We start from the raw sequence: 26444 nt of genomic DNA, 5'->3' as shown, positions 1-26444 counted from the left end.
AAAGTCTGTCAAAACACAAGAAGATGCTTTACTGACTCTTTGGGCCATTATCTCAAACTTTCTGAGCAAGTATACAACTACCCAGAGGGCCTAGGAGAAGTGCTGTAAAGAGAACAGCCGATTTCAGTGCTGAACCACCTTGGGAACCTAGCTGAAGAAAGGGGTTTCCATCTGCTAACTTGCCCATGGAGATCTTCACTTCAGAAATCCAAGACCCATATTAATTTCACTTGGTGTCAAGTGGGCTGTTGCTGCCACAATTATCTTGTGATTATTTGAGAGATATATCCATTTCTTCTGAAGTACAATCAACTGGAGACCCCTTTTGTAGCAGTTTGTTGCACATTCTAAGGAACCTAGACATAAGGCTTGGTGGCCCTGTCTTGTTTTTGTTGGTTTGTGACTTTCAGCTTTGTAGAATATGGCTGAGATAAAGAATCCCCATGATGCCAACTACTTCACTGGTGTGTTGGCTGAAAGGCCAAGCCTTGGAAATGTTATTGATAACAATGTTAATAAACATACCCTGACAGGAATAAATAAATTCTTTTGTGGGAGATCTTGGGAAGATTGTAAAGAAACACAGTTAGTGACAGAATGGAGTGACCCTGATAAAAACCATTGCTCACAGTAAAGTACAACTCCACTCCAACTGTACTTGAGATTTGGGCAGCGCTTGGAACTGGGTTTGCTTGTTCCAGTAAAAATGAAATGTTTTTAGTTCATGAATTGGGTGTATCTCCAGAAAACATTATTTATATAAATCCGTGCAAACAAGTGTCTCAGATAAAGTATGGAGCAAAAGTTGGTGTGAATATCATGGCATGTGACAATGACACTGAATTGGAGAAAATTGCATGTAATAATTCAAATTCCAAGGTCTTTCTACATATTGCAACAGAAAATAGCATTGGAGGTGAAGAGGGTAACATGAAGTTTGGCACTACATTGAAGACTTTTAAGAATTTCTTGGAATGTGCTAAGGAACTTGATGTCCAGATAATTAGAGCTAAATTTCATGTTTCAAGTGCTTGCTAAGAATCTCAACTATATATACAAGCTCTATCTGATGTTCAATGTGTATTTGACAGGGTTGGAGAATTTGGATTCAGGATGAATGTGTCAGATACAGGTGGAGCCTTCACAAGAATTGAGTTTCAGTTGGAAGATGTTAATCATGTTATCAGCCCTTTGCTGGATGATCTGAGATTAAAATAATTTCAGAACCTGAAATCTACTATGTGTCTTCTACATTTACACCTGCAGTTAGTAAAAAGTTGTTGGAAGCAATAACTTTTCTATGAAGGAGAAAAACCTGAAAGCAACAAACCAACTTTATGTACTGTATGAATTATGGTGTTTATGGTTCTTTTACAAATAAACTTTCTGAGGACTTAGATACTTTCTATGGGTTCACAAGAAATAGAAGGACGATGAGTCTCTGTTTATAAGTAGCCTTTGGGGTTCATCCTGTGATGAGCTTGATCAGATTGTGAAACACTTCTTCTCAAGATAAATGTGGGAGATTGGTTTATCTTTGATAACAGGGAACAGATTATTTCCATGAACCATATGCTTTTAATGATTTTCAGAAACCAGCTATTTATTACATAATGTCATTTAGTGATTGATATGAGATGCAAGATGCTGAAATTACTTCAGACACAATGATAAAGAATTTCTTCTTTGTGCCTTCTTGCATTCAACTGAGAAAACAAGTAAGTCTCTCTTGGAGACAGTGAAACCAAGTCTCTCCTTGGAGGCTAGGATTTTGAAGCTCCACCTCACATTCTTTGGGCACATGGCCAGGAGGGACTGGAACTTGGAGAAGGACATCATGCTCGGAAGGGTGGAGGGACAGCACATGAGATGGATTTATAGAGTAACAGGGTCAGTGGGGGTTGCTGTGTCAGAATTAGTGAGACTGGCTCAAGACAGGGTAGGCTTCAGAGCTGCTTGGTCACTATGGGTTGCAGGTGACTCTATGGCACATAACAACAACAACAAATGGGCAGAATCTGGAATGATGTAGGAATCAGCAAAAGATAATAGAAAAAAATACATCATTACTGTACCATAAATAATTGATCAGACTGAACCATTTCGGAAAGTAGCTTTTCATGAAGACCCAATGGCACTAAAGGAAGAAAGTCAAGCTGCACTTGAAGGCATTGAAAAAAAAAAGACTTCATAAATTGATGGATTATCGATTGAAGAGGTTCTAAGAAAGATGCAGCCCTTAAAGTGCTCATTAGTCTATGGCAAGAAGTTTAGAAGACAACTACTTGCCACTTACTGAAAAAAATCTTTTCACCATAACTGTTCAGTTTTTTTCCTGAGCAAATAATCTAAGAGACTACAGTATATGGGGGGAAATAAAGTAACAGAAATGGAGAAAGACTCATTAAAACTTGTGTTATGCAGATGCTATAGCCTTGTAGGACACGAAGAGGACTTTAAGCACTTACTGAAGAAGAAGAAAATAACTTATTGAGGGAAGATACAGCCTTCTGTATGGATTACACTTCAACAGGAAGTAAACAATAATTTCACCATTAGACCAATAGGCAACACCATGACAGCTGAAGATAAGAGTGAACTTGTCAAGGATTTCATTTTACTTGACTCCACAATAAAAACTCATGGTAACAGCAGTCAGAAATCAAGACTTGATGCGGTGGGAAAAATCTACTGTGCAAGACCTCCTTTAAATGCTAATGAGCAAGGATAAGAATATAAAGACTAATATGCCCTAATCCAAACCATAACACTTTTGAATTTATTTGTATGCATCTATAAATTGGACAATGAATAAGGAAGGCCAAAGAAGAATTGATGCCCTTAAATTGTAATGTTGGCAGAAAGTATTGAATATGCCATTTCCTGCCAATAGAACAAACACACCTGTCTTGGAGGACATGCATCCAGGGTGCTCCTTAGAGGGAAGGACAGTGAAACTTGGTCTCACATACTTAGGGCTTGTTGTCAGGAGGGGCCAGTTCTTGCAAGGAGACACCCAGCTTGGAAAGGTGGAGGACCAAAGAAGACCTTAACAAGATTAATTGACACAGTGACCGATGAGTTCAAGCTCAGCAGAGCTTGTAAGAATGATGGAGAGATGGCTTCGTTATACATAGACTTTCTGTAAGCGAGAGTCAATGGATGACATCTACCTACCTAATATCGTTCTCCTTTTTTAAATATTCTTATTGTGAAATGTCATGTTACTTCAGTGATAAACCTGGAATATTGGTCAATAATAAATGAAAACTGCCATAATAACATAATCAACATCTTTTTCTTTTGGAGAAGCTCACTCTTCTGGGACATAGCTGTCAGCTACTCACCAGTGTCTACACCACCAGCCTTCATCACTCACAGTCTCCATGCAGCCATGCCATACCCAAGGGTCTACAGGATCCTGGCCCATTGCTCACAAGTTTCTCCAAAACCAGCCTGCTACCTACAGTCAGATAAGACATTCCCCTAATGGGTCTGAGTTTCTGGGAGACCATAAAGTGAATCATCCAACTCAAAGGACATAAAGGAGATAGGAAGCTGAGAAAAGGAAAAGTTAGTCATGTCAGAATTTATGGATTTATACAGCAGGTCAACAAGCATTTGGGATTACATTGACCTGAGACTTCTTCTAATAGTCTTCTAGAAGTCCAATAGACTTCTATTACTTTTGTTGCTGATGTTACTCTTCGCAGGACAAATTATTAAAACAATTGGTGTCAGGATAGTGGGATTCTCTACAAAGGTCAAGACTCTGTAACATGTTTTTTTTTTTTTTGTGGAAAAGGTGGTAAACAATAAGAAACCTTCCAGCTCTGAGTGTATTAAGGAATGCCCATGCAATAATGTAGCTGTTATGTTGCAATAAATCATGGAGGCAAAATTTACTTATGGAATATGAAGTTAGAGGACTGAATTACTATGCTAGTTAAATTGATACAGGCATAAATACAGGAAGATAAGGAAAGAGTGAAATTTATAATTCCTTGGTTTTTGTTATTAGTGGTAGCAGCAAATGCAAAGGAAAAGAATGTAAGAACAGAGATGGCTGAAATCAACATTGAACAAAGTCCTACCAGGACAGAGTTATGCCCTTTAATATCAGGCTCTACAGAGAAAGAAAGAAAGAAACACCCCACATGTTCAAGCAACCAGAAACTCCTCTCTGACATGTGGTCACAAAAAAAGTAGTTCCGCAGGCAGATGGGCAGGATCAAGAAACTATTGTAACCAGGGATACAGCATATAGGGAATATGTAACTTTGTGGATTATTATCTGCTACTTCTTGAGGAACCATTACTAAAATGGATTGTAAGAGTGATGCATTTAGGGGCAGCATCTGTGTTTCTGTATGCTGAACAATGGAGGAACATGTATGGGCTAACACTAGACCCATGATTATCTATAGAACAGAGATGAATGACATCGGAAAATGCAGTCACACGACAGATTATCCCACAAGGGATGATTAGCTTGACAGAAGGGATTAGAGGTATGATTAGGATTGTTTAGCCCTCCAAGGGAAACTGCCCCTCCTCTCACCTAAATAACACATGGAATACTCCAGAGGAAGCAGTTGATGTTCCACATATGTAAGCACAGTGGCTTTATTGCACTGAGGATATTCATCTAATGAATATGCCCTCACAGAGACCATGGGAGAGATGGCAATTACTGGGCTCTCCCCAGCATGGCAATCTTAGGTAGCTTGGCCACTGGAGAACAAGGCAACAATTGAAGAAGCTGTGCCAGCTGTACTGGAAACATTTCCCTTATGCACGTTATAAATAACACAAACATCAGAGTGATTCGTGGGCAAGTAGACGAAGACTATAGGGGAAAGATTTTCCCTGTCTGGATGGAGATTTTTAGATGGTACTCAGAATAGGATGATTATAGCAGACATTGGTGGAGTTGAGACAACGGTTCTAAAGCAGCAAAACCAGAGGTTGGAGAAGGTTCCCACTGCTCCCCCAACAACAAATAATATTTCCCAATAGGAAGCTCTGGTGGTCTAGTGGCAAGAAGCTGTGCTGCAATCTCAAAGGCAAGCAGTTCGAGGCCAGCAGCTGATCCACGGGAGAAAGATGGGCAATCTCCTCCTGGGTGATCCCTCTGAAGGGTCACCCATGGGTTTGTTCCGAAAGACACAGCAATAAATAAATAAAAAAAAATCGATTCTACATTCCACATTGTATTCTTTTAGTTCCTTGTGATAGGAATTGTTATTGTGGCATCCAGTAGACTCTAAGTCACAGTGATCCTACGGAAAACAGATCAAAACCTTGCCCTTTCCTCACAGTGCTTACCCAATTGTGGCAGTCACTCTATTAATCCATCTCATTAAGGGTCTTCCTCCTCTGCTTCCTTTTCCATTTCCTATGTGCAACTATTTATTTAGCTTACCACTTAAATACTTTACTCAAACATATCTTCTAATTAGGCCCAATATATTACAAACTTATTGTGATCAACATTTGACAACCAGCTAGTTCTGACTCCTAATAACAGTGTGCCCAACAGAATGAAACACTGACTTGGTTAAGCCCATTGTTGAAGGACCTGTATAAATATAGTTCAGGACTTTCTGGGTTTGCTGACATTCTGCTTTACCAAGCCTGTTGTCCTGCTGCTTGGACTGTTTTCTCTTTGCTTGTAAGAAGCATTCTAGCTACACTGTTTCCAAGATATATTTGTTTATCTCTGTGGGTTGCCTTGGTACAGTAAACATTCTGTACCTATACTATAATTCACAGGTGTTATTTCTTCTCTGGTCTTTCTTTTTAATATGCATGTGTTGCTGTCGTTGTTATTGTTGTTGTTGTTATGTGCCATCAAGTCACTTTTGACTCATAGCCACCCTATGTACAAGAGCCCCAAATGCTGTTCTATCCTGTGCCAACCTCGCCATCTCAAACACACTCATTCCCACACTCCACTCACAGAATCGATCCCTCTCATCGAGGGTCTTCCTCTCCTGTGCTGTCCCTCCACTCTCCCAAACATGATGTCCCTTTCCAAGGACCAGCCCTCCTTGCAACATCCCAAAGCATGCCAGACGAAGCCTCAGAATTCTTACAACTTTATATAGATATTTACAAATAATGTCTGAATCTAAACTGTATTGTTACCTACTTAAAATATTCATTCCACAATCTTACATTTTTGCCTTGTTTTCCCCAATGGTCTTATAATAAGAGTAGCCAGAATGCTCCTTAGAAGTGAGGTTATTGGGAAGGGACTATTTCTTGGAGAAGGACACCATGTTTGGTAAAAGTAGCACTCATCCTCTCATTAAGAATTTTACTTAAGTATTTATCTGTTCAGACTTCATAAATGCCAAAGTAACATCTTTTGACATATAACAGTCCAAGGCACACAAATGTACTCATTCTGTCCTATAGAACTATATAACTCTAGAGGTTTTTCTATCTTTATTGTAAAATACTTGTGTACTTACTTATGTAAGAGTCCTAAAATATACATAGAATTTTAAAATGACCCTCCATCATTTCTATTTTCTCTTCCTGACATTTCAAGTCCTCCAGTTTTATATCTTGTAGTTTATTTACCCAAACAGAGACCATCTATCTGAAGGGGTGACCTTTCCCTCATGTACTTACAGTTAAAGTAAAAATCAAGTATCTTTTGTTAAATTACAGAAATTCATCATTAAATGCTTGATGTAATCTTTTCTTGTTGCCATAGCTTTTTGCTTTTTTATAAGTAAGTGCTTTTTCCATTTATTTAAGTGTTCAAATAAAAAACGCAGTGTAGAAAAAAAATCTTGGTGCTTTAATACAATTAAAGTTTCTTTTTTACTGTAATTAGGTTCAGGCTGATGGAATTTTAAACTGCATTATCTTCTTTTGGAGTTCAGGTTGCTAAAGAAACTTGTAGCTAGACATTTCTAGAATTGTGATATTGTGTAACCACACGAAGGCCCTTAAAACATTTACTTAGAGTTGACTCCACCATTTCCACTCAAATTGTATTGTTCACAGCAAGACATGACTAAGCCTGCCCTCAGAGGCAGAAACTATGGTTCTGAAAGAGAAGGACAGCAAGTATTCTATATTTAAAACTTATTTTTTAGTCATGGTTTGGTATTTGATAAAGTGAGACAAACTACTTTTAAGGGACAAAGAAAACTTTTTTATTTAGAACTTAATTAAAATTTTTTTTTATTCTACAAAAAAATGGGATAATCAAAAAGGCCAGTCACTTACAGAAAGAGAATAGGGATTTGTAAACAGGAAAAAGATACCTCTTACTACATCATTGTCTGTAAGAAATTTGTAGAAACAAGAATACTAATAGCAACCTAACTGAGCTTAACTTATTAACTTTTTGTGCTTTATAAATAAAATTTTGAATGGCTATTCACATAACTAGAGAATTCTCTTCAAATTTATGACCAGAACTGATGGGGATAGTACCCTAGGTAAAAAACAAAACAAAACAAAACAAAACAAAAAAACTGGTGGTAAAATTGAATTGAAAGTATTGGATAAGCAGAAGAAAGGTCCTTACAGATTCTTTATACCAACTTAAGAATCTGGACTTTATTTTGGAAGTAATAGAGAACGTGAGCACTTAGACAGTGAAGAGGCAATATCAGGTTGTATTATTAAGATAAAACCACTGAAAACTAATAATAATAATACAGAAGATGGGTTGGAAGTGGAGTAAAATTCAATACAAAAGAGACTAGAAGGAAATCAGCAGCATTAGAATGGCAACATAGAAAACTTGTTAGAGAAATGATGGGATAAAACTAAGTGGTTCATTGAGTGAAAAAACTCAATGTTAATGCTAGGATAAGGTCTCAGTTTGGAATTTGATGCAGTTGTCCTGTTAGTGAAATGGTTTAAAAAGTCAGTGATGCTAAGTTTCAGTCCTGGGTACTGCTACCAACTGCTATTAGTAGCTCAATATTTTTTTTAAATCATTTTATATTGGTTTACAAACAAAATTCAAAATTGGGAAGGGTGTACGCCAAGGATGTGTCCTATTTCCATACATTGTCAATCTATATGCAAAACAGATTATCCGGGAGGCTGGGCTCTATGAAGAGAAATGTGGCATCAGGATTGGAGGAAGACTTAACAATCTGTTATGCAGATGACACAACCCGACTTTCTGAAACTGAGGAGGACCTGAAGCTCTTGCAGCAGAAGGTCAAGGACTACAGCCTTCAATATGGATTAAGGCTCAACATCAAGAAAACAAAGATTCTCACCACTGGGTCGATTGGCAGCATTGTGATGGACAGTAAAGAGATTGAGATTGTAAACAGATTTAGTTTGCTTGACTCCACAATCAACACCCTTGGCACCAGCAGCCAGGAATTTAAAAGATGTATTTTGTTAGGAAAGTCTGCTATCAGCGAGCTCTCTAAAGTACTGAAGAGCAATGATGTCAGTCTGGAGACTAAGGGGTGTCTGATACAGGCCAAGGTCTTTGCAATCACTTGTCATGCATCAGAGAGTTGGACAATGACTAAGGAGGACAGAAGGAGAATTGATGCCTTTGGGCTGTGGTGTTGGAGAAGAGTGTTGAAATACCATGGACTGATAAGAGAATGTACAGGTTCACCCTGGAGAGGGATAATCCAGGCTGCTCCTTGGAGGCAAGGTTTCTGAAGCTTTGTCTGACACACTTTGGACATGTTGCCAGGAGGGACCAGTTCTTGGAGAGAGATGTCATGCTTGGGAGGGTGGAGGGACAGCATAAGAGAGGAAGACCCTCAATGAGATGGATTGATTCAGTGACTGGAGTAATAGGGATAGGGGATAGGTGTGTCAGAGACAATAAGATTGGCACAGGATAAAACAGGTTTTAGGGCTGTTGTACATAGAGTCACAATGAGTTGCAGGCTACTCTATGGCACATAACTAAAATAACAACAGCATACAAAATTCGTATAAATTGTTTATAATTCATGAAGATTGTGTTTCACACATTCCTTCATCAACATTATCTTTCAAATGGTCACTCATATACATTGTGTTTTATAAAATTAATTACTCTTGATCATTGCCTACTATTACCCCATCTTTTCAGGTCCCCATTGGATTTTCCTAATTCCACCCCACTTCCACCCACCAAACTCTGTTATCCTACTGACTTTCCCTACTCTCTGTCCCTCTGCTCTCCACCTCTTTCTTTTTTTTTTACTTTTATGCACATCTTACTAGGTAAACTTCTATTTTTATAATGATCTTATGTAGTATTTGAGCTAAGGATAGTTATACAGTATTTGTACTTAGGAGACTGAGTTAGCACAATGCTCTCTAAAGTCTCCAATATTGTTGTTATGTGCTATCAAGTAGCCTGCAACTCATAGCGACCCTATGTACAATAGCTCTGAACCCTGCACTATCTTGAGTCAATCTCACCGACTCCTACATACCTAACCCCATTGCCCCAGTTACCATGTCAATCCATCTCGTCCAGGATCTTCCTCTCTTGGGCTGTCCCTCCACCCTTCTAAGAATGAGGTCTTTATCCAAGAACTGGTCCCTCCTGGCCATGTGCCCAAAGATGTGAGACCAAGCTTCACAATCCTTGCCTCCAAGGAGAAACTTGATTTCACTTTCTCCAAGTCAGACCTATTTGTTTTCTTGGCCATCCATGGTATGTTCAAGACTCTTCTTGAGCACCACAGCTCATTGCTCCTTAATTCTGTATTTCATTGTGAATGTACCATGATTTCTCAATCAATTAATTTGTTGACGGACACGGGTTACTTCCATTTTCTTGCTTTTGTGAATAACTTTGCTCTGAACAGATCTCCATTTATGTCTCAGTTCTGTTTTCCTTGAGGTGTATTCTTAGCAGTGGAGTAGCTGGATCATATGGAATTTCTATATTCAACTTTTTGAGGAAACACCAAACTGTCTTCCAGCATAGTTCTACCATTTTACAATCCCACCAGGAGTGCATGGTAGTTCCAATCTCTCCACATCCTTTCCAGTATGTATTACTTGCTGTCTTGTTAAACTTTGCCACTGATACTGGGGTTAGAGGCTATTTCATTGCAGTTTTTATTTGCATCACTCTAATTGACAGTGATTTTGAACATTTTCATGTGTTTGTTGGCCAACTAAATTTCTCCCTTTGTGAACTGTCTATGTCTTTTGCCCATTTTGTGATTGTGTTATCAATCTTTTCCTTGTGGAGGCCCTGCAGCATTCTGTAAATTTTTGTGTGACACCCTTGTCTCAGATGCCATTGCCAAATATTTTTTCCAATCAGCAAGCTTTCTTTTCACCCTATTGGAAAAAGGTTTTTACACACAAAAGGACTTAATTTTTAGAAGGTCTCAATCATCGATGTTATCCTCTTCTGGTTGTGCACTTCTGGCTGTATTTGCCAGCCTATTTATACCATTGGCTAGGGCTTCTAAGTCTTGTCCCGTTTTGTCTCTTATGATCTTTATGGTTTTGACCTTTACCCCTAGGTCTCTGATTAACCTTGAATTAGTTTTTGTGTATTGTGTGAAATGTGGATCCTGCTTCAGCTCTCTGCAGTTTTGTCAGTACCATTTGGTGAAGAGGTTTTTGTTTCCCCATGTGATAGGTTTTGTTCCCTTGTTGAATGCTGGTTGACTATGCTGGTAGATGAATTCATTTCTGGGTTCTTGATTCTGTTCCATTGGTCTATTTTCTTGTCATTTTATCAACACCATGCTAGTTTGATTATTTCGGCTGTGTAATAGGTTTTGAGATAAAGGAGTGCTATGTTTCCTACTTCATTCCTTCCCCCATACTAATTTATTTACAAAACTCATATATATTATTTTTTCACACTAGATCCTTCCCATTTCCTTTACCCACCTCTCCTTCCACCCATCAAATTGTGCAACTCTGTGATTAACCAACCCCCCTGCCCATCCTCATCCCTCTTCTCCCCCCATACCCCTTTTTATCCTCATATTCATTATACAGTAATGGTCTTATGAAGTATTTGTCCTTATGGGACTGAGTTAGTTCACTTAGCATAATGCTCTCCAGTTAGGTAGTAATTTACAAAATCTTTGCTTCTGAATGCTGCATAGTATTCCATCATGTGAATGTACCATAATTTCTCAATCCATTTGATTGTGGTTGGACATTGGGATGTTTCCACATTCTTGTGATGGTGAATAATGCTGCTATGAACATTGGTGTACATGTCTCCATTTGTTCCTCAGTTCTCATTTTCTTGAGGTCTATTCCAAAAAGTGAGTGACATCCACTTCCTAAACAGCATGCCTCTGGAAACTCTATGAACTTTGATAAATGACTATAGTTATTGAAAGACTTCAGACCTTTGGTTCATCAGGTCACTATGAGTCATGCTCGACTCGACAGCAATCAACAACAACAACATTCCAAGCAGTGGAATAGCTGGGTCATACACAATTTCTGTGTTCAGCTTTCTGAATCACCAAACTGCCTTTCAAAGTGGTTGTATGATTTTACAATGCCACCAACAATGTATAAGAGTTCCTATCTTCTACAACCTCTCCAACATTTATTACTTGCTGTCCTGTTAAACTTTGACACAGCTACTGGAGTAAGACGGTATCTCATTGTGGTTTTGATTTGCATCTCTCTTATTGCCATTGATTTTGAGCATTTCTTCATGTGTCTGTTGGACATCTGAATAAAAAAATATGGAATGCTTCATGAATCTATTTGTAATCCTTGCACAGGGGCCCTGCTAATCTTCTCTTTTAGTATATGTGCTGCCAAAGTGAGAACCCCACTTCATTTTTGTTTTTCAGAAGTGCTTTGCTTATTCAGGGTCCTTTCCTTTCAAAATAAACTTCTAAGTCCCCTTTTCTATCTATGAAAAATTAGTTTGGTATCTGAATTGGAGTTAGAAGCTCAATTTTATAGATAAGTAAATGGAGACTCAAACTTAATCTCATTGATGTTGTGTTAGAAAACATACAGGGACAATGAAAAGGAGAAAGATACTTCAAAAGAGGGATTGAGACAGTGCCTGTAACAATAGCTCAAGCTTAGCACAGTTTGTAAGGGCGGTGCTGTATTTTGCTCTGTTGTACAGAGGAGAATTATGAATTGGAACTGAATCAAAGTTAGAAGCAACAACAACAATATTATCTCCATCATAAAATAGTTGTGAAAAGTTGCAGAGTTGCCAACACCAGCTTTTACAAACCTTTCAAGCACTTTAGACACTTACACATACATTAAGGAAGATCAGTTTATCATTCAGACTGCTGTTTTATTTATGTTAGGATGGATAGTCTACATTGAAAACAGTGCAAGGATGTTCCCAGTTTTGCTCCAAAATGCATACTATGGGGAGAAATGAGAGTGTAAGAGAGTCAAAAGCCCTTATTTGATCTTGCCACTGTGTTATTTCTCATTTACTTCATATACATTCATCTTGGTAGGATCTATTTTTCTTTTTAGTTGCTTTTTAGATTCCTTGGGACTTGAGCCTCATTCAATCCAGGTACAACATACTAGTTGTGGTTGTTGCCAGGTGTTATCAAGTTGGAAGCAACTCATAGTGAGTGACCCTACAACCAAATGAATCCTATACCATATTTACAGTCTCAGCTTTTAAGTCCGTTATTGCAGTAACTTTATCAATCCATCTCATTGAAGTCCTTCCTCTCTTTTGCTGGTCCTACACTTTTCCAACCATGACATCTTTTCTGTATTTTGAATGCCTTGCAAACTGAAAGTATATGACTGTTGTCAGGTTTAAAATGGCCAATACCAATCCAGTACAGCTCACTCACTCAAATTAATTGCTATTAAGTTGAAACTAACTCATAGCTGACCCTAAAATGGGTGGAAAGGTAGCAATTTTGAGATTGTTGTTGTTGTTAGATGCTATTGAGTCGACCACCACTCATAGCGACAATAGACCTGAACCTTGCCCTATCCTGTACATTTCCCACAATCTCTGATGTGTTCTATTCCATTGACAGTCACTCTGTCAATCAATTTTGTCTTCTTTGATTTCCCTGATCTTCCACTTTTCTCATGATGGCTTATTCTGAGATGTGGTCCTTCCTTAGAGCATGTCTCAGTATAAGAGACAAAGTTTTACCATGCTTGTCTCTAAGGAGCACCATGGTTGTACTTCCTCTAAGACAGACTTGATTGTTCTTTTGGTTGTTGTTAGGTACCATTGAGTTGAGTACGGCCCACAGTGACCCTATGAACAGACCTAAACCCTGTCTTATCTTGTGCCATCTTCACATTGCCTGACACATTAGACCCCACTGAGGCAGTTACCATGCCTATTCACACGGTCGAGGGTCTTCCTCTCCTCCTTTGTCAAACTTCTACTCTTTCAAGCATCATGTCCCTCTCCAAGGAATAGCTCCTCCTGGCAACATACACAAAATTTGTGAGACAAAGCTCTATCATTTTTGCTGCTAAAGAGCACACTGGGTGCAGTCCATGGGATGTTTAGAGCTTTTCTCCAGTACCACAGTTCAAAATCATCAGTTCTTCTTCTGTCATCCTTACTCAAATTCCAGTTCTCAGATGCATAGCAAGTGATTGGAAAGACCATAGCCTGAATCAGATGTACCTTAGTCCTTAAATTGACATCATTACTCCTCAATAATTTGGAGATGTCCCTAGGTGCAGACTTTCCTAATGCAATGTTTCCTGATTTCCTCACTGCTGGTGCCAAGGATCTCAATTGTGTATCCAAGTAAAATGAAGTTGTTCACAGATTAAATCATTTCTCCATCTATCATGATACTGTCTATCAGTTCAGAGGTAGGAATCTTTGTTTGCTTGATATTGAGATGCAATCCATATTGAAGCCTATATTCTTTGATCTTCTGTAAGAGGTGCTTCAAGTCCTCCTCACTTTCAGCAAACAAAGTTGTGTCATCTGCCTAACTCAGTTACTGGTGAATCTTCCTCCAATTCTGATCCCTCCAATCCATGTTCATAGAATCTAGCTTCTTAAATAATTTACTCAGCTTACAAATTGAGTAGGTATGGAGAGAGAATGAAATCCTGACACACTGCTTTCTTAATTTTAAACTATGCAGTGTTCTCCTGCTCTGTTTGCACATCAACCTCCTGGTCTAGGTATAGGTTTCACATAAGCACGATTTAGTGCTCTGGGATTCCCATTCTTCTCAATGTTAGTGATAACTCGTTATGATCTATACAATCAAAATGCCTTTGCAAAGTCAATAAAACATAAGTAGACATTCTTCTGGTATTACTGTCAGCCATGATCCATCTGACATCAGCAATTATATGGTGCCACAGCCTCTTCTAAATCCTGCTTGAACTGGCCATTCTCTAGTTATATAATGTTCTAGCCAATTTTTAATGTTCTTCAGCAGTATTTTGCTTGCATGTGATATTAATGATACTGTCTGATAGTTTTCACATTCTGTTAGGCCACTCTCTTGGGAATGAGAAGAAATATGGACCTCTTCCAATACATTGGCCAGACAACTGCCCTCCAAATTTCCTGGCAGTCTGCTGAGCACATCCACTGCTGGCTGCATCTGTTAACAGAAACAAGTCAATTGGTATCCCTTTGATTCCTGGAGCCTATTTTTTGCCAATGTCTTCAATGTAGTTTCCGCTCCTTCCTTCATTACCATTGACTCCTGCTTATATGGTACTTCCTGAAATTTTTTGGTATCAGTCAGTTCTTTTGGTACAGTGATACTTTGTATTTCCTCAATCTTCTTTTCATGCTTTCTGGGTCATTCAATATATTGCCCATACCATCTTTCAACATTGTGACTTAAAGCTTAAATTTTTCTGTTCTCTCAGCTTGAGAAATGCAGGGAGAGTTCTTACCTTTTTATTCTCCAATTCCAACACACTGCACATTTCATTATATTACTTTGCTTTGTTTTCTCATGCTGTCCTTTGAAATCTTCTGCCCCTTTTTTTTTTTTTTGCCCCTTTACTTCTTTATTCCCTCTCTTTTACTTCTGCTCTTTGTTTTGGCTTCTTGATGCTCAAGTGCGGTTTTTTTTCAATTAATTTTAAAGCCAATTTACTAATTAACTAGAATGTGACCTTGATGATTAATTTTGGCTCAGGGTTAAAAGAGGCTCCAAGGACAAAGTCATGAGGAGATCTTCAACCAGTAGGGTCAGGTTGTTTCTGTTTGTTTTGTTTTACTTTATTTTAAGAAATTTGAGGTTCTGATCCACATTTTTTCTCATCCTGTCAAGTTTTATCTATTGTGCCCTGGATAGAAAAACTTGCAATTATAGCCAAGCAGCACCTGGGTTTTCCAGATAGATGGCTCATGAATGTTATTTACCCTATAGATCACTTTCCTCTTTGGATCTCTGGGTTCCTTCTCTCTATTTTGCCCTAGATGAATAGCAATCATTATTTTTATCTTAGATGCCTGTTGCTCAGCTTTCAAGATCGCAGATGTTACTCATCAAGCTTGAATACAGGACTCTAGAGCAATTTTTAAATTCTCTTCTATTTCTGTGTTTTCTTTCAATTTTGATATTTTCTTTCTCCTCTGCTCTCTTCATGGATGCTTTCCTTGATAACATCCCACAGCTCTTCGGGTCTTTGATCATTCAAGTTCAATGTTTCAAACCTATTCTTAAAGTGATTTTGAAATTCATATGGAATTGATTCAAGATGATATTTTTGTTCTTATGGGCTTATTTTTATTTTTTTCAGCCTCAGTTTGAACTTGCAAATGAGTAATTGATGGTCTGACCCACAGTCCACCCCTGGACAAGTTTTGACTGCCAATATAAAAAAAATTGGTTCTAATTGGTCCTTTTTGTAGGTTGACCATGAGCAGTTCAATACTCTTCTTCAACACCACAATTCAAGGGTATCTATTCTTCTTTTATTTGTATTTGTTCTCCAACTTTCAAGTGCCTAGGAAGTAATTTAAAAGACCTGAGGGCTCTGGTGGCCTAGTGCTAAGGAGTTACACTAGCAACCTGAAGGTTGTTGTTGTTGTTTAATGCCGTCGAGTCGTAGACGACTCATAGCGAACCTAGTTCATAGCGCCTCCTGGTTCAAACCCTAGGCCCAGGCTGGCTAGCCTCACTCCAGGGACAGAGCAAACCTGCACATCAAACACATTCTCTGAAAAGCAGTCGACTTCAAAAGCTGGCCACGATTCCTTCACTCCCACCACCACGCTCCTGCCTTCTGGCAAGGAGAGCTTCCCAAGAGCCTGAGAGGAGCCGGCCAAACCAGGAACAACATGGCCACTTCTTCCCAGCTGCCTGAAGGTAGGAGGTTATAATCCACCAGCTACTATGCCAGAGAAAGAAGGGCAATCTCTTCTATTGCAATTTATAGTCTCTGCTACAGGTCAGCTATGAGTCAATTTCAATGTAATAATAACATGGTTTAGATAAGGCTTACTTTGGTCTCTAAATGGAAATCCTTTCTCTTTAGCAATTTTTAGAAGTGCTTAATGGCATATTTTCCCAACGTACCATGTCTTTTGGTTTCTGCTATGGAGAACTACATACCTCTGGAAACTCTGTGAACTTTGATAAATAACTATAATTATAGAAAGACTCTTAGGCCTTTTGTTTATAGGGTTGCTATGAATCATGCTCAACTCGATGGCAATCAGCAACAACAAAAACAACATTGCTATGGCCGGTGATTGTGGATCCAGGTAAAATGAAATAAAAAACATTGAAAACAATAATGTTTTTTCCAACTATCATGTTGCTTATTGATTCAGTGGTAAAGATTTTTGTCTTTTTGATGTTGAGCTACAATCTGTATTGCAGACTGTACTTTTGATCTGCAGCAAATGTTTCAAGTCTTGATATTCATAAAGCAGGGCTGTATCATCTGCATGGCTCTGGCTGTAACTGATTCTTCCTCCAATCTATACACCATACTCTTCTTCATATAGAGAAGCTTCTCAAATTATTTGTTTAGCATACAGATTGAATAGATATGGAGAAAAATTCCAACCCTGACACACCTATCCTGATTTTAAATCATGTAATGTTATTTGCTCTGTTCAGACAGAACATTATTTTGCTTCTTGTTCTATGTATAGTTTTCTTATGAGCACAATTAGGTGCTCTGAGATTCTCATTCTTCTCAATATTAACTGAAACTTATTATGATCCACACAGTTAAATGTCTTTTCCTAGTCAATAAAAACCAAACAAACCTTTTTCTTGTATTTTCTGCTTTTAGCCAAGATCCATCTGATATCAGCAATGATATCTCTTGTGCTACAAGGTTCTTCTGAATCCAGCTTAAATTTTTAACAGGAAAAAAAAAGGAGTAAGTACTTCAAACTCTGACTGAAGGAAGTGACTGAATTAAAACATTGAATATGGATACCAAAAGAACCATAAACATCATAGAGCAGTCATCTTTAATAGCTCTCTGTGTGGTATGGGAACCAGTGAACTCAGAATGGCAATGGCAACAGAACCCTTTATTCACAGCAACTGAAAAGGTTGAAAAACTGAATTGAAGCATTGAATAAGGGTGGCAAGAGAACGCATAACCATAAACAGCACTGGGTGGCCCTGTTGAACAGCTGTCCACATGGTGTAAGAACTCAGATGAGAGGCAGCAGCAGCAATAGCAGCAGTATCCACACAGTTGAAAAGGTCCAGTCTTCCCCTTCCCCCCTACGTGCACACTACCCCAACACTCACTAGGTAGTGGACAGTGTCCTCACCCACCCAACATCTTTTTCCTCCCACCCTGCCAGGATTCAGCTCTACCTCAGGCTACAGCTACACAGTCCAGTTTCTGGAGGTGGAAGCTCTTGGAGTGTTCCTCCCAGAGCCTGCAGACTTTTCCACTCCTGGCCTGCAATCAGGCCCCAGATTAGAAGGAGGGAGCCCCTTTTCTAACTGGGGAATACCCATTATCTGGCCTGCAAAAGCTATAATTTTAAGATAAAAATCCACAAATGATTAATTAAAAAAAATGGGAATTACATACAAAGTGGGAAGTATAATTTTAAAAATTTGGATAAACTATGACTATAAACAAGCAGAATTGAAGTTGCAGTGGTTAAGCACTCAATTGCTAACTAAAATGTTGGCAGTTTGCATTCATCAGCCATTCCATTAAAGAAAGATGTGGCAGAATGCTTCTGTAAAGATGCACAGCTTTGGAGACTGTGTAGGTTAATTCTCCTATATCCTTTAGATTTGCTGTGAGTTGGAATTGACTTTATGACAAACACTATGGTTTGAGATAGAATGATAAATTATTGAAACTTTAGTAGACAACTACAGAACATCGAGTCACTTGCAACTCATAGCGACCCTATGTACAACAGCCCTAAACTCTGCTCTGTCCTGTGCCAATCTCACTGTCCGGATACACCCTTTCAGATTACCCCAGTCACTGAATCAATCCACCTCATAGAGGGCCTTTCCCTCCAGCGCCGTCCGTTCACCCTCCCCAGCATGACGTCCCTCTCCAAGGACTGGTCCCTCCTTATAACATGTCCAAAGTGTATTAGATGGAGCCTCAGAATCCTTGCCTCCAAGGAGCAGCCTGGTTTAACCCTTTCCAGGATGAATCTGTTTGTTTTCCTAGCAGCCCATGGTACTCTCAGTACTCTTCTCCAGCAAGACAGCTCAAAGGCATCAATTCTGCTTCTCTCCTCCCTAGTCATTATCCAACTCTCTGATGCATAACATGTGATAGCAAAGACCATGGCCTGTATCAGATGCATCTTAGTCTCCAGAGAGACACCATTGCTCTTCAGTACTTTGGAGAGGTCCCTAACAGCAGCCTTTCCCACTGCAATATGTTTTTTAATTTGCTGGCTGCTAGTGCCAAGACTATTAACTGTGAAGTCAAGCAAACTAAAGCTGTTAACAATCTCAATGTCTTCATCATTCATCCTGATGCTGCCAATTGGCCCAGTGGTGAGAATCTTGTCTTCTTGATATTGAAACTCAATCCATATTGAAGGCTACAGTCCTTGACCCTCTGCAGCAGGAGCTTCAGGTCTTCCTCAGTTTCAGCAAGTAGGGTTGCGTGATCTGCATAGTGCAGATTGTTGATTGATATTCTACTAATCCTGATGCTACATTTCTCCTCATAGAGCCCAGCCTCCCAGATAATCTGTTCTGCATATAGGTTGAAAAGGTATGGAGACAAGACACATCCCTGGCGTATACACTTCCCAATTTTGAACCATGCAGTGTTCTCTTGCTCTTTTCTGATGACTGCCTCCTGGTCCAAGTATAGGTTTCTCAATAGCATGATCAAGTGTTTTGAAATTCCCATTCTTTTCAGAGTCAGCCACAGTTTGTTATGATCCACACAGTCAAACGCCTTTGCATAGTCAATGAAACACAGATATTCATTCCTCTGGTACTCCCTGCTTTCAGCCAAGATCCATCTAACATCAGTTACAATATCCCAGTTCCATGACCCCTTCTAAACCCTGCCTAGACTTCCAGCAGTTCTCTGCTGATGTGCTGTTCCAGTCGGTTTTGGATAATCTTCAGTAGACTCTTGCTTGCAAATAAAAATCAATGATATTGTTATATAGTTTCCATACTCTACTGGGTCATTCTTCTTTGGAATGGGAACAAACCTAGATCTCTTCCAGTCAGTTGGCAAGTGGTTGTTCTCCAGATTTCTTGGCACAACTTGGTGAGCACATCCAGGACAGCATCTGTTAGCTGAAATATGTCAATTGGTATACCGTCTATTCCTGGGGCCTTATTTTTTTGCTATTTCCTTCAAAGCAGCCTGAACTTCTTCCTTCATCACCATAGGCTCTTGCTCGTATGTTGTTTCAGGAAATTCTTCTGTATCTGCCAATTCCTTTGGATACAGTGATCCAGTATACTCTTTCCATCTTCTTTTAATACTTCCTGGATCATTTAATATTCTGCCTAAGGCATCCTTGATTATAGCTTCTCAAGGTTTGAATTTGTTCTTCAGTTCCTTGAGCTTAAGAAGTTTGGCCCTTATTTTTATATCTTGGAGAAAGTACAAAAATACAACCAAGCAAGTGCTCCTTAGAGATAAAAATGGTGAAATTTCATTTCACATACTTTGGGCCTGTTGTTAGAAGGCACCAGCCCTTGGAAAAAGATATCATGCTTGAAAAAGTGGAAGGTAAGCTAAAGAGGGAAAGACCATCAAGGTGGATTGACACAGTGGCTCAAGTACGTCAGAAATGTTGAAGGTGATGCAGGATCCTTGTCCTACAAGGTTCAGATTGATTGTTCACAAGGGTGCTATGAGATGCAGTTGATGGCATGTAAAATAGCAACAATATTGTTTTTTTTTTTAATTAATGTAATGGTTGTTGTTATGCACTGTTGAGCCACCTCCCACTCATAGTGACCTTATGGACAACAACAAGCTCTGAACCTTTCACTATTCTGAGCCAATGCCACTGTCACCTACCCCTATTACCCAAGTTATTGTGTCAATCTATCTTATTCAGGGCATTCTACGACTGTGCTGTCCTTCCACCCTTCCAAGCATGATGTTCTTCTGCAAAAACTCGTCCTTCCTGGCAACACATCCAAAGTATCTGAGACAGAGCTTCAAAATCTTTTAATCGAGCAACTTGGTTTCACCATCTTTTGGATAGACCTGTTTGTTATTTTAGCAGTCCAGTTCTTTGAGCAGCACCACAGCTCAAAGGCATCTGTCATCCTTAGTCTTTGTCCAGCTCTCTGATGTATAGCAAGTAATTGCGAAGACCATCACTTGGATCAGGTGAACCTCAGTCTCTAGACTGACATCATTGCTCTTTTATACTCTGGAGAGGTCCATGGCATCAGATTCTAATGCAATTTTTTTCTTTGATTTAATCTAATTGCCAGAGATTAGTAATGTTCCTTGAAGAACATCAAAATCAAACAAGAAAAACCAGAAAAATACGTTTGTACCTATTTATTCTGGATATATAAATTTAGAGATGACCATGCTTACTATTTGACTCTTAATATTTATTTTATTTTTCTTTCTTTTAGCATTAGAACTCTATGAGTTTAACCTATTGTACTTTGTAACTAGGTTTAGACATGTGAGGATTTTGGCAAATGAGATGTGAACATTAAGTGCAGTTTCCAGGTCATATAATTGAGAGGAAACTGCTTTCTATTCACTTCCTGGCTTCTTTTCACATAGGTAGCAAATGAGCATTAATCCTGTAAAAATTGGACAGCAAAAACAGAAGAAAAGTACGTATCTGGATGACTTTCAGAAGTAGAGTCACTTACTGATAGACCTCCGATTTCCAGACCATATGGTGGGAATGTGACAATTTGTTTTAGCCACCATATAGTTTTCAGTCTCTCCATCATAACAACTGGTGAGCTCTGGTAGCGTAGTCTGTAGGAGGTTGAGTTGCTAATCCAAAATCTCCATCTTTCTGAGGTTCAAATCCATCAGCAGCTCTGTGGAAGAAAAATGTGCAATCTCCTGTGGGATCCACAGCCTCAGAAAACGTTCTGGAGGGTCAGCTATGAGTTCGATTCCAACCCCACAGCAATGAATACGTGAGTGAGTTAATGATTGATTATCGTAAATTATTACATTCAATATCTGGCACTATGCTAGCTAAGTAACAAGAAATAAACTTTTTTTCCCACTTAACAATATAAATTCTTTATCCAAGAATACAATACAATGATGTAACATAAACTAGCTAAAAAATACTGGATAATTTTATATCTTCCTAACCATTCATATAGACTTCGTATTCTCCTGTCCTGTAAACTTGGTTTCTACTTCCAAGTTTTTTGTTTTTGGGGTTTTCCCCCCTCAGTTCTATGTTGCGTTTGTTTTTTGTTTGTTTTTATAATTAATCATTGGAATTTTATGTATTAATATGAAGATAAAAATAAATGACAATGAAGGTGGAGGACAATAATAAAAATGTTGCAAATGACATTAAATTTTGACATTTTAAGTAACCACATCTTGTTTTGTTTTGTTTTTTGGTTTATTATTATTAATTTCAATAAACATCTACAGAGTTTGGAATTCCATTCATTCATTGTTGCACTTTTCTCCCCCCCGCCCCCGCCCCCCCCAGTTTGCTCTTCTCCTTCAAAAGCAAAACTCCTTTATTGGTACACAATCCCCCCAACCCCGCACACCTCCACCCCCACCCCAAGTATACTCCACTCTGCAACCCTCTTTCCAGACTCTTATGACAATCATAATGCCCTAAAACATACTAATTTTATTCTCTCCCTCATCGGCTTCAATGCAGTAAGCATAATTTATCCAGTTTTTCTCAGTCCTACCCCCACCCCAGTGTCAGCCTCATTCTACAAGAGTGGCACCATATAATATTTGTCCTTTGTGACTGAGATATTTCACTCAACATAATGTCCTGCAGGGTCAAAGAAATAAACTTTTAAGTTTATTACAATATACATGTTATAGATATATATCATTAAAGATGATCTCTAAAAATACTATAATAATCCAATAGTCTCACATATTCAAATACATTTCATTTTTTGAGCAGTACATCTTGCGTGAAAGACTGCCTGAAGTCTCAAGAATTTTTTTAAGCACACGTATCATGTGCAAATGGTAAGTGCTGTGGTTTTCTCTTTCCTCAGAAAAAAGCCAGAGTATTTGTTTTGGTCCTAGCCCCAGCAAAGCTCCTATTTAGTTGTCAGCAAAGGCAGGGAGTCTGCTCTAACACTACGCATCCTGACTATGTATGAAAGGCCTCCAGCTGTACAGCACAATGGAGTGATGGTCACAGCGCTGAAGAAGCCAGGAAGGTAAATGCAGACCTGACATGAGAAAAAGAACGTTTCAGCTCACAAAAAAGGCCATTTTCTTTTTGTTGATGTAGTACTAGCACTCCCACTCAAGCATCTGTTTCTTTCTATATTGTACTTGGAATGAAAGATAGTGAAGACAATTAGTGCATCTAAGGATTTAGTCGGTGTAATTCTGATCTTTTTGGTCAAACCTCTGAAATTCCCTAAACATATATATTCTCTCAGTTTCCCTGAACCTTCATTTCTCACTCCTTTCTCTACTCAAACCACAAAAGCCCTGCATTTGTTTCCATGAATGGAAAAGTACTACTGAATTAAATTATAGGTAAATATATAGAAAACCCCTACAATCTAGGCTTCCAGTTCCAACTATTGTGCCTATATGAATTTGGTTAGGTCACATAATTTTGTTGTAGACAGAGATAAAGTTTTCTCAAGGAAAAATGGCCAATTTTCCATGTGATTTACTGCCTTTGAAAATCCTTTGAAGGTTAAGCTATGAGTTCTTACGGCAATGAGAATGAATGAATGAGTTTACAGGATGCACAGACCTCAGTTGGACTAAAAGCTCTGAGTCATTTGGATGTTATTGTTTTCAGGTGCCATCAGGTCAATTATGACTCATTGTTGTTATGTGCCATCGAGTCGCTTGTGACTCATAGGGACCCTATATGTACAACAGCCCTAAACCCCGCTCTATCCTTTGCCAATCTCACTGTCTCCAACACACCCACCCCCATTACCCCATTCACTGAATCAATCCATCTCATAGAGGGCCTTCCTCTCCAGCTCTGTCCCTCCACCCTCCCAAGCATGACATCCTTCTGCAAGGACTTGTCCATCCTTGCAACATGTCCAGAGTATGTCAGATGAAGCCTCAGAATCCTTGCCTCCAAGGAGCAGTCTGGTTCAACCCTCTCCAGAATGAACCTGTTTGTTTTCTTAGTATTCCATGGTATATTAAAAACTAATCTCCAGCAACACAGATCAAAGGCATCAATTCTCCTCTATCCTCACTAGTCATTGTCCAACTCTTCGATGCATAACAAGTGATTGCAAAGACCATGGTCTGTATCAGGGACACTTTTGTCTCCAGAGTGACACCATTGCTCTTCAGTACTTTGGAGAGGTCCCTAACAGCAGACTTTCCCATCACAATGCATCTTTTAATTTCCTGGCTGCTAGTGCCAAGAGTGTTAACTGTGGACGCAAGCAAACTAAAGCTGTGAACAATATCAATCTCTTCACCATTCATCCAGATGCTGCCAGTTGGCCCAGTGGTGAGAATCTTTGTCTTCTTGACATTGAAACTCAATCCATATTGAAGGCTGCAGTCCTTGACCATCTGCAGCAAGTACTTCAAGTCCTCCTCAATTTCAGCAGGTAGGGTTGTGTCATCTGCATAATGCAGACTGTTGATGAATCTTTCACCAATCCTGATGTCACACTTCTCTTCATACAACCTAGCCTCCTGGATAATCTGTTCTGCATATAGACTGAAAAGGTATGGAGACAAAACACATACCTGATGCACTCTTTTCCTGATTTTAAACCTTATAGTGCTTCTTTGTTCTGTGGCCCATTTATAGGTTTAGCATGAGCACAATCAGCTGTTCTGGAATCCTCATTCTTCTGAAGGTTAGCCACAATTTGTTGTGATCCACACAGCCAAATGCCTCTGCATAGTCATTGAAACACAGATAGACATTCCTCTGGTACTCTTTGCTTATGGCCAAGATCCAAGTGGCATTGAAAATAATGTCTCTAGTGCCATGTCCTCTTCTATATTGACTTGTATTTTTTTTATAATATTCAACAGGATTTTGTTTTCATGTGATATTAATTATATTGTTTTAGAATTTCCACACTTAGTTTAGTCACCCTTTTTTGGAATGGAAATAAATATGGATCTCTCCCAGTCTGCCAGGTAGTTGTCCTCCAAATTTCTTGGCACAACCTGGGGAACATGTCCCAGGCAGTGTCTGCTTGTAATATCTCAATTGGTATTCCTTGCCCATTCCTTCAGAGGAGCTTGAACTTCCTCCTTCATCACCGTTGCCTCTTGATCATATGTTGTTTTAGTTTCTAAGTAAGTGTAAATGTTATGTTTAGAGTGTACTGTTATCTAGTTTGTGATCTCTGGTGGCATAGGCAGTAGGAAGACGTGTTGCTAATCCAAAGGTCATGTTTTCTCCGAATGTTTGAATCCACCAGTACAGAAGAAAGATGGACATTGTCTTCGCCAGTGAATTACATTCTTTGAAACTCACTGGAGGGTCAGCAATGAGTTGATTCTAACTCAATGGCAATGAAAAAAAATAGCCTAGTAACTGTGAACTATCTTTACAAAAAAGTCTGAAATATTGTCAGAATTGTTTAAAGGTAACACAGAGAACTGAGGTGAGCACATGTTATTGCCGTGAGATTTGCCATAAGCCTTCAAACCATGGGGGTTTGGTCTGGCTATGCAACTCCTTACTACAAGCCCATCAGAGTTCACTATACTAACATTAGCTGGTGTAAACATTGTGTTAAAAACAGCAATTTTTTTTCAATCTTGTCAACAAATTTACCTGGTGAATAGGGAGCTCTAGTGGTCCAGTGATAAGGAGTCTCATTGTCAACACAAAGTCACTGGTTTAAATATACCAGCTACTTCATGGGAGAAAAACAGGCAATATCCTCCAGTGTAATTATATCATCTATAAGTTATTTTCAACTTAACAGCACATAACAACGATATAACCATCCCTCTTTCACAGATGGGAAAACTGATTTAGAGAGATTACTTAAATGGCTTTGTGTGTCGTATTGGCAATGCAAAGGTTTTGACTGTGTAGATCATAACGCAGTATGGATAATATTGAGAACAATGGGAATTCCAGCCACTTGTGCTCATATGAAACCTATACCCAGACCAAAAAGTGTTGTCCAAACAAAGTAAGGGACCATTATTCTGTTTAAAATCAAGATAGATGTGTATCAAGGCTGTATCCTGAGCAAATTGATTAAGTAAGTGGACTTTTGAAGGAGAAAGTGGCATCAGAATCAGGGGAAGACTCATCAACATCTTGCATGATGCATATGACACAACCTTGCTTGCTTAAAGCGAGGAGGACTTCTCTTTGCCATCTTCCCAGTTCCCCTGAAGACGCAGACATGAAGGTCGAACTGTGCAGTTTCAGCGGGTACAAGATCTATCCCGGGCACGGCAGGCGCTACGCTAGGACCTACGGGAAGGTGTTCCAGTTTTTTAATGCAAAGTGCAAGTCGGCTTTTCTTTCCAAAAGGAATCCACGGTAGTTAAATTGGACTGTCCTCTACAGAAGGAAGCACAAAAAGGGCCAGTAGGAAAAAATTCAAAGGAAAAGAACCCGTGGAGCAGTCAAAGTCCAAAGGGCCATCGCTGGTGCATCTCTTGCTGATATAATGGTCAAGAGGAATCAAAAGCCTGACGTTAGAAAGGCTTGACAAGAACAGGCTATCAGGGCTGCCAAGGAAGGGAAAAAAAGGCTAAACAAGCATCTAAAAAGACTGCAATGGCTGCTCCGACAAAAGCAGCGCCTAAACAAAAAATTGTGAAGCCTGTCAAAGTTTCTGCTCCCCGAGTTGGTGGAAAATGCTAGGTTGGCACATGAGGCTTAAATAATGATTCAGTTAGAACTCCAAAAAAAAAAAGGAAAAGAAAAA

At 39.1% G+C, this 26444-nt stretch overlaps 1 pseudogene; it reads left to right on the top strand.

The window, feature by feature from the left end:
* The first annotated feature begins 421 nt into the window (after positions 1 to 421).
* LOC102859782 lies at positions 422 to 26057 on the top strand (annotated as a pseudogene).
* The last annotated feature ends 387 nt before the right edge of the window (positions 26058 to 26444 follow it).

The sequence above is a fragment of the Elephantulus edwardii genome, unplaced genomic scaffold (assembly GCF_000299155.1).
Source record: "Elephantulus edwardii isolate Elephantulus edwardi_28Jun2011 unplaced genomic scaffold, EleEdw1.0 scaffold00227, whole genome shotgun sequence".
Classification (NCBI taxonomy): domain Eukaryota; kingdom Metazoa; phylum Chordata; class Mammalia; order Macroscelidea; family Macroscelididae; genus Elephantulus; species Elephantulus edwardii.
The sequence above is the reverse complement of the archived record's forward strand: the minus strand, read 5'-3'. Positions and strand labels throughout refer to the sequence as shown.